The following is a 14,237-nucleotide window of genomic DNA, read 5'->3' on the forward strand; positions in this document are numbered from 1 at the left end:
GATACCGTCCAGGTGTGCATTGTTAACTTGCGTCTCAGAGGCCTCTGGCAAAAGTCTCTGGTGAAGACGTGGGAAACTCACTCTGCAGGCAGTGTGGAACTGTGAGGGACTGAGGGTGAGCTCAACTCTCAGCAGTAAGATGATTTTGGACAAGGCGTTCAGCTACCTTCTCACATATGGAACTTAGTATGTAGCACCAGTCTACCCCAGGAATTACTGGGAAATCGCTGGATTGAACTTGGAGGCACTAGTCTTGTGTGCCGGGAGATTCCAGTTACCTCTCCCAACACTTCGGTGAAGCAGCGAGCCTAGGCCTTTTGGAAGCGAAAGGTAGCTGCAGGCAGGAGGTAGGGTTACAGGCCATAAGCTCAACTCTCAGAAGTGCGTATGCATGGGAGGCAGATGTCTGCTACCCACTCGGACATGCGAGTGGGAACCTAGCTACACTCTGATGAAGAAGGACTTTGGAAATCGCTGTATTCAACTCAGATACACGTGGGTTCAGGCACAACGATTCCACATGCTTTTCTCACAACCTTTCCCTGCCACTAACATGAGGACGTTAGCAGCTCCTTCTACAGTCAAGCAGGATGCGGGAGGGTTGTGCCCTGTCCTTAGCTCTCACAGGGAAGCATGCCTTGAAGCCAGCTGTCAACTAGCTGCATTCTTATGGCAGGGTGAAGGTAGCAGTATTCTGAGACAGGAGGTTCCCAGATTACCACTCTACTGCACCCGGAGATACCCTCCAGGTCTGCATTGTTAACGTGCGTCTCAGAAGCCTCTGGCAAACGTCTCTGGTGAAGACGTGCGAAACTCACTCTGCAGGCAGTGTGGAACTGTGAGGGACTGAGGGTGAGCTCAACTCTCAGAAGTAAGATGTTTTTGGACAAGGCGTTCAACTACCTACTCACGTATGGAACTTAGTATGTAGCACCAGTCTACCCAGGAATTACTAGGAAATCGCTTGATTGAGCTTGGAAGCACTCGTCTTGTGTGCCGGGAGATTCCAGTTACCTCTCCCAACACTTGCGTCAAGCAGCGAGCCTAGGCCTTTTGGAAGCGAAAGGTAGCGGCAGGCAGGATGTAGGGTTACAGGCCATAAGCTCAACTCTCAGAAGTGTGTATGCATGGGAGGCAGATGTCTGCTACCCACTCGGACATGGGAGTTGGAACCTAGCTACACTCCTATTGAAGAAGGATGTTGGAAATCGCTGTATTCGACTCAGATACACGGGAGTTCAGACCCAATGCTTCCACATGCTTTTCCCACAACCTATCCCAGCCACTAACATAAGGAGGTTAGCAGGTACGTCTACAGTCAGGCAGGATGCGGGAGGGTTCTGCCCTGTCCTCAGCTCTCACAGGGAAGCATGCCTAGAAGCCAGCTCTCAACTAGCTGCATTCTTATGACAGTGTGAAGGTAGCAGTATTCTGAGTAAGGAGGTTCCCAGATTACCACTCTACTGCACCTGGAGATACCGTCCAGGTGTGCATTGTTAACTTGCGTCTCAGAGGCCTCTGGCAAAAGTCTCTGGTGAAGACGTGGGAAACTCACTCTGCAGGCAGTGTGGAACTGTGAGGGACTGAGGGTGAGCTCAACTCTCAGCAGTAAGATGATTTTGGACAAGGCGTTCAGCTACCTTCTCACATATGGAACTTAGTATGTAGCACCAGTCTACCCCAGGAATTACTGGGAAATCGCTGGATTGAGCTTGGAGGCACTAGTCTTGTGTGCCGGGAGATTCCAGTTACCTCTCCCAACACTTCGGTGAAGCAGCGAGCCTAGGCCTTTTGGAAGCGAAAGGTAGCTGCAGGCAGGAGGTAGGGTTACAGGCCATAAGCTCAACTCTCAGAAGTGCGTATGCATGGGAGGCAGATGTCTGCTACCCACTCGTACATGCGAGTGGGAACCTAGCTACACTCTGATGAAGAAGGACTTTGGAAATCGCTGTATTCAACTCAGATACACGTGGGTTCAGGCACAACGATTCCACATGCTTTTCTCACAACCTTTCCCTGCCACTAACATGAGGACGTTAGCAGCTCCTTCTACAGTCAAGCAGGATGCGGGAGGGTTGTGCCCTGTCCTTAGCTCTCACAGGGAAGCATGCCTTGAAGCCAGCTGTCAACTAGCTGCATTCTTATGGCAGGGTCAAGGTAGCAGTATTCTGAGACAGGAGGTTCCCAGATTACCACTCTACTGCACCCGGAGATACCCTCCAGGTCTGCATTGTTAACGTGCGTCTCAGAAGCCTCTGGCAAACGTCTCTGGTGAAGACGTGCGAAACTCACTCTGCAGGCTGTGTGGAACTGTGAGGGACTGAGGGTGAGCTCAACTCTCAGAAGTAAGATGTTTTTGGACAAGGCGTTCAACTACCTACTCACGTATGGAACTTAGTATGTAGCACCAGTCTACCCCAGGAATTACTAGGAAATCGCTTGATTGAGCTTGGAGGCACTCGTCTTGTGTGCCGGGAGATTCCAGTTACCTCTCCCAACACTTGCGTCAAGCAGCGAGCCTAGGCCTTTTGGAAGCGAAAGGTAGCGGCAGGCAGGATGTAGGGTTACAGGCCATAAGCTCAACTCTCAGAAGTGTGTATGCATGGGAGGCAGATGTCTGCTACCCACTCGGACATGGGAGTTGGAACCTAGCTACACTCCTATTGAAGAAGGATGTTGGAAATCGCTGTATTCGACTCAGATACACGGGAGTTCAGGCCCAATGCTTCCACATGCTTTTCCCACAACCTATCCCAGCCACTAACATAAGGAGGTTAGCAGGTACGTCTACAGTCAGGCAGGATGCGGGAGGGTTCTGCCCTGTCCTCAGCTCTCACAGGGAAGCATGCCTAGAAGCCAGCTCTCAACTAGCTGCATTCTTATGACAGTGTGAAGGTAGCAGTATTCTGAGTAAGGAGGTTCCCAGATTACCACTCTACTGCACCTGGAGATACCGTCCAGGTGTGCATTGCTAACTTGCGTCTCAGAGGCCTCTGGCAAAAGTCTCTGGTGAAGACGTGCGAAACTCACTCTGCAGGCAGTGTGGAACTGTGAGGGACTGAGGGTGAGCTCAACTCTCAGCAGTAAGATGATTTTGGACAAGGCGTTCAGCTACCTTCTCACATATGGAACTTAGTATGTAGCACCAGTCTACCCCAGGAATTACTGGGAAATCGCTGGATTGAGCTTGGAGGCACTAGTCTTGTGTGCCGGGAGATTCCAGTTACCTCTCCCAACACTTCGGTGAAGCAGCGAGCCTAGGCCTTTTGGAAGCGAAAGGTAGCTGCAGGCAGGAGGTAGGGTTACAGGCCATAAGCTCAACTCTCAGAAGTGCGTATGCATGGGAGGCAGATGTCTGCTACCCACTCGGACATGCGAGTGGGAACCTAGCTACACTCTGATGAAGAAGGACTTTGGAAATCGCTGTATTCAACTCAGATACACGTGGGTTCAGGCACAACGATTCCACATGCTTTTCTCACAACCTTTCCCTGCCACTAACATGAGGACGTTAGCAGCTCCTTCTACAGTCAAGCAGGATGCGGGAGGGTTGTGCCCTGTCCTTAGCTCTCACAGGGAAGCATGCCTTGAAGCCAGCTGTCAACTAGCTGCATTCTTATGGCAGGGTCAAGGTAGCAGTATTCTGAGACAGGAGGTTCCCAGATTACCACTCTACTGCACCCGGAGATACCCTCCAGGTCTGCATTGTTAACGTGCGTCTCAGAAGCCTCTGGCAAACGTCTCTGGTGAAGACGTGCGAAACTCACTCTGCAGGCAGTGTGGAACTGTGAGGGACTGAGGGTGAGCTCAACTCTCAGAAGTAAGATGTTTTTGGACAAGGCGTTCAACTACCTACTCACGTATGGAACTTAGTATGTAGCACCAGTCTACCCCAGGAATTACTAGGAAATCGCTTGATTGAGCTTGGAGGCACTCGTCTTGTGTGCCGGGAGATTCCAGTTACCTCTCCCAACACTTGCGTCAAGCAGCGAGCCTAGGCCTTTTGGAAGCGAAAGGTAGCGGCAGGCAGGATGTAGGGTTACAGGCCATAAGCTCAACTCTCAGAAGTGTGTATGCATGGGAGGCAGATGTCTGCTACCCACTCGGACATGGGAGTTGGAACCTAGCTACACTCCTATTGAAGAAGGATGTTGGAAATCGCTGTATTCGACTCAGATACACGGGAGTTCAGGCCCAATGCTTCCACATGCTTTTCCCACAACCTATCCCAGCCACTAACATAAGGAGGTTAGCAGGTACGTCTACAGTCAGGCAGGATGCGGGAGGGTTCTGCCCTGTCCTCAGCTCTCACAGGGAAGCATGCCTAGAAGCCAGCTCTCAACTAGCTGCATTCTTATGACAGTGTGAAGGTAGCAGTATTCTGAGTAAGGAGGTTCCCAGATTACCACTCTACTGCACCTGGAGATACCGTCCAGGTCTGCATTGCTAACTTGCGTCTCAGAGGCCTCTGGCAAAACTCTCTGGTGAAGACATGCGAAACTCACTCTGCAGGCAGTGTGGAACTGTGAGGGACTGAGGGTGAGCTCAACTCTCAGCAGTAAGATGATTTTGGACAAGGCGTTCAGCTACCTTCTCACATATGGAACTTAGTATGTAGCACCAGTCTACCCCAGGAATTACTGAGAAATCGCTGGATTGAGCTTGGAGGCACTAGTCTTGTGTGCCGGGAGATTCCAGTTACCTCTCCCAACACTTCGGTGAAGCAGCGAGCCTAGGCCTTTTGGAAGCGAAAGGTAGCTGCAGGCAGGAGGTAGGGTTACAGGCCATAAGCTCAACTCTCAGAAGTGCGTATGCATGGGAGGCAGATGTCTGCTACCCACTCGGACATGCGAGTGGGAACCTAGCTACACTCTGATGAAGAAGGACTTTGGAAATCGCTGTATTCAACTCAGATACACGTGGGTTCAGGCACAACGATTCCACATGCTTTTCTCACAACCTTTCCCTGCCACTAACATGAGGACGTTAGCAGCTCCTTCTACAGTCAAGCAGGATGCGGGAGGGTTGTGCCCTGTCCTTAGCTCTCACAGGGAAGCATGCCTTGAAGCCAGCTGTCAACTAGCTGCATTCTTATGGCAGGGTGAAGGTAGCAGTATTCTGAGACAGGAGGTTCCCAGATTACCACTCTACTGCACCCGGAGATACCCTCCAGGTCTGCATTGTTAACGTGCGTCTCAGAAGCCTCTGGCAAACGTCTCTGGTGAAGACGTGCGAAACTCACTCTGCAGGCAGTGTGGAACTGTGAGGGACTGAGGGTGAGCTCAACTCTCAGAAGTAAGATGTTTTTGGACAAGGCGTTCAACTACCTACTCACGTATGGAACTTAGTATGTAGCACCAGTCTACCCCAGGAATTACTAGGAAATCGCTTGATTGAGCTTGGAGGCACTCGTCTTGTGTGCCGGGAGATTCCAGTTACCTCTCCCAACACTTGCGTCAAGCAGCGAGCCTAGGCCTTTTGGAAGCGAAAGGTAGCGGCAGGCAGGATGTAGGGTTACAGGCCATAAGCTCAACTCTCAGAAGTGTGTATGCATGGGAGGCAGATGTCTGCTACCCACTCGGACATGGGAGTTGGAACCTAGCTACACTCCTATTGAAGAAGGATGTTGGAAATCGCTGTATTCGACTCAGATACACGGGAGTTCAGGCCCAATGCTTCCACATGCTTTTCCCACAACCTATCCCAGCCACTAACATAAGGAGGTTAGCAGGTACGTCTACAGTCAGGCAGGATGCGGGAGGGTTCTGCCCTGTCCTCAGCTCTCACAGGGAAGCATGCCTAGAAGCCAGCTCTCAACTAGCTGCATTCTTATGACAGTGTGAAGGTAGCAGTATTCTGAGTAAGGAGGTTCCCAGATTACCACTCTACTGCACCTGGAGATACCGTCCAGGTGTGCATTGTTAACTTGCGTCTCAGAGGCCTCTGGCAAAAGTCTCTGGTGAAGACGTGGGAAACTCACTCTGCAGGCAGTGTGGAACTGTGAGGGACTGAGGGTGAGCTCAACTCTCAGCAGTAAGATGATTTTGGACAAGGCGTTCAGCTACCTTCTCACATATGGAACTTAGTATGTAGCACCAGTCTACCCCAGGAATTACTGGGAAATCGTTGGATTGAGCTTGGAGGCACTAGTCTTGTGTGCCGGGAGATTCCAGTTACCTCTCCCAACACTTCGGTGAAGCAGCGAGCCTAGGCCTTTTGGAAGCGAAAGGTAGCTGCAGGCAGGAGGTAGGGTTACAGGCCATAAGCTCAACTCTCAGAAGTGCGTATGCATGGGAGGCAGATGTCTGCTACCCACTCGGACATGCGAGTGGGAACCTAGCTACACTCTGATGAAGAAGGACTTTGGAAATCGCTGTATTCAACTCAGATACACGTGGGTTCAGGCACAACGATTCCACATGCTTTTCTCACAACCTTTCCCTGCCACTAACATGAGGACGTTAGCAGCTCCTTCTACAGTCAAGCAGGATGCGGGAGGGTTGTGCCCTGTCCTTAGCTCTCACAGGGAAGCATGCCTTGAAGCCAGCTGTCAACTAGCTGCATTCTTATGGCAGGGTCAAGGTAGCAGTATTCTGAGACAGGAGGTTCCCAGATTACCACTCTACTGCACCCGGAGATACCCTCCAGGTCTGCATTGTTAACTTGCGTCTCAGAAGCCTCTGGCAAACGTCTCTGATGAAGACGTGCGAAACTCACTCTGCAGGCAGTGTGGAACTGTGAGGGACTGAGGGTGAGCTCAACTCTCAGAAGTAAGATGTTTTTGGACAAGGCGTTCAACTACCTACTCACGTATGGAACTTAGTATGTAGCACCAGTCTACCCCAGGAATTACTAGGAAATCGCTTGATTGAGCTTGGAGGCACTCGTCTTGTGTGCCGGGAGATTCCAGGTACCTCTCCCAACACTTGCGTCAAGCAGCGAGCCTAGGCCTTTTGGAAGCGAAAGGTAGTGGCAGGCAGGATGTAGGGTTACTGGCCATAAGCTCAACTCTCAGAAGTGTGTATGCATGGGAGGCAGATGTCTGCTACCCACTCGGACATGGGAGTTGGAACCTAGCTACACTCCTATTGAAGAAGGATGTTGGAAATCGCTGTATTCGACTCAGATACACGGGAGTTCAGGCCCAATGCTTCCACATGCTTTTCCCACAACCTATCCCAGCCACTAACATAAGGAGGTTAGCAGGTACGTCTACAGTCAGGCAGGATGCGGGAGGGTTCTGCCCTGTCCTCAGCTCTCACAGGGAAGCATGCCTAGAAGCCAGCTCTCAACTAGCTGCATTCTTATGACAGTGTGAAGGTAGCAGTATTCTGAGTAAGGAGGTTCGCAGATTACCACTCTACTGCACCTGGAGATACCGTCCTGGTCTGCATTGCTAACTTGCGTCTCAGAGGCCTCTGGCAAAAATCTCTGGTGAAGACGTGCGAAACTCACTCTGCAGGCAGTGTGGAACTGTGAGGGACTGAGGGTGAGCTCAACTCTCAGCAGTAAGATGATTTTGGACAAGGCGTTCAGCTACCTTCTCACATATGGAACTTAGTATGTAGCACCAGTCTACCCCAGGAATTACTGGGAAATCGCTGGATTGAGCTTGGAGGCACTAGTCTTGTGTGCCGGGCGATTCCAGTTACCTCTCCCAACACTTCGGTGAAGCAGCGAGCCTAGGCCTTTTGGAAGCGAAAGGTAGCTGCAGGCAGGAGGTAGGGTTACAGGCCATAAGCTCAACTCTCAGAAGTGCGTATGCATGGGAGGCAGATGTCTGCTACCCACTCGGACATGCGAGTGGGAACCTAGCTACACTCTGATGAAGAAGGACTTTGGAAATCGCTGTATTCAACTCAGATACACGTGGGTTCAGGCACAACGATTCCACATGCTTTTCTCACAACCTTTCCCTGCCACTAACATGAGGACGTTAGCAGCTCCTTCTACAGTCAAGCAGGATGCGGGAGGGTTGTGCCCTGTCCTTAGCTCTCACAGGGAAGCATGCCTTGAAGCCAGCTGTCAACTAGCTGCATTCTTATGGCAGGGTGAAGGTAGCAGTATTCTGAGACAGGAGGTTCCCAGATTACCACTCTACTGCACCCGGAGATACCCTCCAGGTCTGCATTGTTAACGTGCGTCTCAGAAGCCTCTGGCAAACGTCTCTGGTGAAGACGTGCGAAACTCACTCTGCAGGCAGTGTGGAACTGTGAGGGACTGAGGGTGAGCTCAACTCTCAGAAGTAAGATGTTTTTGGACAAGGCGTTCAACTACCTACTCACGTATGGAACTTAGTATGTAGCACCAGTCTACCCCAGGAATTACTAGGAAATCGCTTGATTGAGCTTGGAGGCACTCGTCTTGTGTGCCGGGAGATTCCAGTTACCTCTCCCAACACTTGCGTCAAGCAGCGAGCCTAGGCCTTTTGGAAGCGAAAGGTAGCGGCAGGCAGGATGTAGGGTTACAGGCCATAAGCTCAACTCTCAGAAGTGTGTATGCATGGGAGGCAGATGTCTGCTACCCACTCGGACATGGGAGTTGGAACCTAGCTACACTCCTATTGAAGAAGGATGTTGGAAATCGCTGTATTCGACTCAGATACACGGGAGTTCAGGCCCAATGCTTCCACATGCTTTTCCCACAACCTATCCCAGCCACTAACATAAGGAGGTTAGCAGGTACGTCTACAGTCAGGCAGGATGCGGGAGGGTTCTGCCCTGTCCTCAGCTCTCACAGGGAAGCATGCCTAGAAGCCAGCTCTCAACTAGCTGCATTCTTATGACAGTGTGAAGGTAGCAGTATTCTGAGTAAGGAGGTTCCCAGATTACCACTCTACTGCACCTGGAGATACCGTCCAGGTGTGCATTGTTAACTTGCGTCTCAGAGGCCTCTGGCAAAAGTCTCTGGTGAAGACGTGGGAAACTCACTCTGCAGGCAGTGTGGAACTGTGAGGGACTGAGGGTGAGCTCAACTCTCAGCAGTAAGATGATTTTGGACAAGGCGTTCAGCTACCTTCTCACATATGGAACTTAGTATGTAGCACCAGTCTACCCCAGGAATTACTGGGAAATCGCTGGATTGAGCTTGGAGGCACTAGTCTTGTGTGCCGGGAGATTCCAGTTACCTCTCCCAACACTTCGGTGAAGCAGCGAGCCTAGGCCTTTTGGAAGCGAAAGGTAGCTGCAGGCAGGAGGTAGGGTTACAGGCCATAAGCTCAACTCTCAGAAGTGCGTATGCATGAGAGGCAGATGTCTGCTACCCACTCGGACATGCGAGTGGGAACCTAGCTACACTCTGATGAAGAAGGACTTTGGAAATCGCTGTATTCAACTCAGATACACGTGGGTTCAGGCACAACGATTCCACATGCTTTTCTCACAACCTTTCCCTGCCACTAACATGAGGACGTTAGCAGCTCCTTCTACAGTCAAGCAGGATGCGGGAGGGTTGTGCCCTGTCCTTAGCTCTCACAGGGAAGCATGCCTTGAAGCCAGCTGTCAACTAGCTGCATTCTTATGGCAGGGTCAAGGTAGCAGTATTCTGAGACAGGAGGTTCCCAGATTACCACTCTACTGCACCCGGAGATACCCTCCAGGTCTGCATTGTTAACTTGCGTCTCAGAAGCCTCTGGCAAACGTCTCTGGTGAAGACGTGCGAAACTCACTCTGCAGGCAGTGTGGAACTGTGAGGGACTGAGGGTGAGCTCAACTCTCAGAAGTAAGATGTTTTTGGACAAGGCGTTCAACTACCTACTCACGTATGGAACTTAGTATGTAGCACCAGTCTACCCCAGGAATTACTAGGAAATCGCTTGATTGAGCTTGGAGGCACTCGTCTTGTGTGCCGGGAGATTCCTGTTACCTCTCCCAACACTTGCGTCAAGCAGCGAGCCTAGGCCTTTTGGAAGCAAAAGGTAGCGGCAGGCAGGATGTAGGGTTACTGGCCATAAGCTCAACTCTCAGAAGTGTGTATGCATGGGAGGCAGATGTCTGCTACCCACTCGGACATGGGAGTTGGAACCTAGCTACACTCCTATTGAAGAAGGATGTTGGAAATCGCTGTATTCGACTCAGATACACGGGAGTTCAGGCCCAATGCTTCCACATGCTTTTCCCACAACCTATCCCAGCCACTAACATAAGGAGGTTAGCAGGTACGTCTACAGTCAGGCAGGATGCGGGAGGGTTCTGCCCTGTCCTCAGCTCTCACAGGGAAGCATGCCTAGAAGCCAGCTCTCAACTAGCTGCATTCTTATGACAGTGTGAAGGTAGCAGTATTCTGAGTAAGGAGGTTCGCAGATTACCACTCTACTGCACCTGGAGATACCGTCCAGGTCTGCATTGCTAACTTGCGTCTCAGAGGCCTCTGGCAAAAATCTCTGGTGAAGACGTGCGAAACTCACTCTGCAGGCAGTGTGGAACTGTGAGGGACTGAGGGTGAGCTCAACTCTCAGCAGTAAGATGATTTTGGACAAGGCGTTCAGCTACCTTCTCACATATGGAACTTAGTATGTAGCACCAGTCTACCCCAGGAATTACTGGGAAATCGCTGGATTGAGCTTGGAGGCACTAGTCTTGTGTGCCGGGCGATTCCAGTTACCTCTCCCAACACTTCGGTGAAGCAGCGAGCCTAGGCCTTTTGGAAGCGAAAGGTAGCTGCAGGCAGGAGGTAGGGTTACAGGCCATAAGCTCAACTCTCAGAAGTGCGTATGCATGGGAGGCAGATGTCTGCTACCCACTCGGACATGCGAGTGGGAACCTAGCTACACTCTGATGAAGAAGGACTTTGGAAATCGCTGTATTCAACTCAGATACACGTGGGTTCAGGCACAACGATTCCACATGCTTTTCTCACAACCTTTCCCTGCCACTAACATGAGGACGTTAGCAGCTCCTTCTACAGTCAAGCAGGATGCGGGAGGGTTGTGCCCTGTCCTTAGCTCTCACAGGGAAGCATGCCTTGAAGCCAGCTGTCAACTAACTACATTCTTATGGCAGGGTGAAGGTAGCAGTATTCTGAGACAGGAGGTTCCCAGATTACCACTCTACTGCACCCGGAGATACCCTCCAGGTCTGCATTGTTAACGTGCGTCTCAGAAGCCTCTGGCAAACGTCTCTGGTGAAGACGTGCGAAACTCACTCTGCAGGCAGTGTGGAACTGTGAGGGACTGAGGGTGAGCTCAACTCTCAGCAGTAAGATGATTTTGGACAAGGCGTTCAGCTACCTTCTCACATATGGAACTTAGTATGTAGCACCAGTCTACCCCAGGAATTACTGGGAAATCGCTGGATTGAGCTTGGAGGCACTAGTCTTGTGTGCCGGGAGATTCCAGTTACCTCTCCCAACACTTCGGTGAAGCAGCGAGCCTAGGCCTTTTGGAAGCGAAAGGTAGCTGCAGGCAGGAGGTAGGGTTACAGGCCATAAGCTCAACTCTCAGAAGTGCGTATGCATGGGAGGCAGATGTCTGCTACCCACTCGGACATGCGAGTGGGAACCTAGCTACACTCTGATGAAGAAGGACTTTGGAAATCGCTGTATTCAACTCAGATACACGTGGGTTCAGGCACAACGATTCCACATGCTTTTCTCACAACCTTTCCCTGCCACTAACATGAGGACGTTAGCAGCTCCTTCTACAGTCAAGCAGGATGCGGGAGGGTTGTGCCCTGTCCTTAGCTCTCACAGGGAAGCATGCCTTGAAGCCAGCTGTCAACTAGCTGCATTCTTATGGCAGGGTCAAGGTAGCAGTATTCTGAGACAGGAGGTTCCCAGATTACCACTCTACTGCACCCGGAGATACCCTCCAGGTCTGCATTGTTAACTTGCGTCTCAGAAGCCTCTGGCAAACGTCTCTGGTGAAGACGTGCGAAACTCACTCTGCAGGCAGTGTGGAACTGTGAGGGACTGAGGGTGAGCTCAACTCTCAGAAGTAAGATGTTTTTGGACAAGGCGTTCAACTACCTACTCACGTATGGAACTTAGTATGTAGCACCAGTCTACCCCAGGAATTACTAGGAAATCGCTTGATTGAGCTTGGAGGCACTCGTCTTGTGTGCCGGGAGATTCCAGGTACCTCTCCCAACACTTGCGTCAAGCAGCGAGCCTAGGCCTTTTGGAAGCGAAAGGTAGCGGCAGGCAGGATGTAGGGTTACTGGCCATAAGCTCAACTCTCAGAAGTGTGTATGCATGGGAGGCAGATGTCTGCTACCCACTCGTACATGGGAGTTGGAACCTAGCTACACTCCTATTGAAGAAGGATGTTGGAAATCGCTGTATTCGACTCAGATACACGGGAGTTCAGGCCCAATGCTTCCACATGCTTTTCCCACAACCTATCCCAGCCACTAACATAAGGAGGTTAGCAGGTACGTCTACAGTCAGGCAGGATGCGGGAGGGTTCTGCCCTGTCCTCAGCTCTCACAGGGAAGCATGCCTAGAAGCCAGCTCTCAACTAGCTGCATTCTTATGACAGTGTGAAGTTAGCAGTATTCTGAGTAAGGAGGTTCGCAGATTACCACTCTACTGCACCTGGAGATACCGTCCAGGTCTGCATTGCTAACTTGCGTCTCAGAGGCCTCTGGCAAAAATCTCTGGTGAAGACGTGCGAAACTCACTCTGCAGGCAGTGTGGAACTGTGAGGGACTGAGGGTGAGCTCAACTCTCAGCAGTAAGATGATTTTGGACAAGGCGTTCAGCTACCTTCTCACATATGGAACTTAGTATGTAGCACCAGTCTACCCCAGGAATTACTGGGAAATCGCTGGATTGAGCTTGGAGGCACTAGTCTTGTGTGCCGGGCGATTCCAGTTACCTCTCCCAACACTTCGGTGAAGCAGTGAGCCTAGGCCCTTTGGAAGCGAAAGGTAGCTGCAGGCAGGAGGTAGGGTTACAGGCCATAAGCTCAACTCTCAGAAGTGCGTATGCATGGGAGGCAGATGTCTGCTACCCACTCGGACATGCGAGTGGGAACCTAGCTACACTCTGATGAAGAAGGACTTTGGAAATCGCTGTATTCAACTCAGATACACGTGGGTTCAGGCACAACGATTCCACATGCTTTTCTCACAACCTTTCCCTGCCACTAACATGAGGACGTTAGCAGCTCCTTCTACAGTCAAGCAGGATGCGGGAGGGTTGTGCCCTGTCCTTAGCTCTCACAGGGAAGCATGCCTTGAAGCCAGCTGTCAACTAGCTGCATTCTTATGGCAGGGTGAAGGTAGCAGTATTCTGAGACAGGAGGTTCCCAGATTACCACTCTACTGAACCCGGAGATACCCTCCAGGTCTGCATTGTCAACGTGCGTCTCAGAAGCCTCTGGCAAACGTCTCTGGTGAAGACGTGCGAAACTCACTCTGCAGGCAGTGTGGAACTGTGAGGGACTGAGGGTGAGCTCAACTCTCAGAAGTAAGATGTTTTTGGACAAGGCGTTCAACTACCTACTCACGTATGGAACTTAGTATGTAGCACCAGTCTACCCCAGGAATTACTAGGAAATCGCTTGATTGAGCTTGGAGGCACTCGTCTTGTGTGCCGGGAGATTCCAGTTACCTCTCCCAACACTTGCGTCAAGCAGCGAGCCTAGGCCTTTTGGAAGCGAAAGGTAGCGGCAGGCAGCATGTAGGGTTACAGGCCATAAGCTCAACTCTCAGAAGTGTGTATGCATGGGAGGCAGATGTCTGCTACCCACTCGGACATGGGAGTTGGAACCTAGCTACACTCCTATTGAAGAAGGATGTTGGAAATCGCTGTATTCGACTCAGATACAAGGGAGTTCAGGCCCAATGCTTCCACATGCTTTTCCCACAACCTATCCCAGCCACTAACATAAGGAGTTTAGCAGGTACGTCTACAGTCAGGCAGGATGCGGGAGGGTTCTGCCCTGTCCTCAGCTCTCACAGGGAAGCATGCCTAGAAGCCAGCTCTCAACTAGCTGCATTCTTATGACAGTGTGAAGGTAGCAGTATTCTGAGTAAGGAGGTTCCCAGATTACCACTCTACTGCACCTGGAGATACCGTCTAGGTGTGCATTGTTAACTTGCGTCTCAGAGGCCTCTGGCAAAAGTCTCTGGTGAAGACGTGGGAAACTCACTCTGCAGGCAGTGTGGAACTGTGAGGGACTGAGGGTGAGCTCAACTCTCAGCAGTAAGATGATTTTGGACAAGGCGTTCAGCTACCTTCTCACATATGGAACTTAGTATGTAGCACCAGTCTACCCCAGGTATTACTGGGAAATC

Source organism: Canis lupus, chromosome 22 (assembly GCF_048164855.1).
Source record: "Canis lupus baileyi chromosome 22, mCanLup2.hap1, whole genome shotgun sequence".
Taxonomy (NCBI): Eukaryota; Metazoa; Chordata; class Mammalia; order Carnivora; family Canidae; genus Canis; species Canis lupus.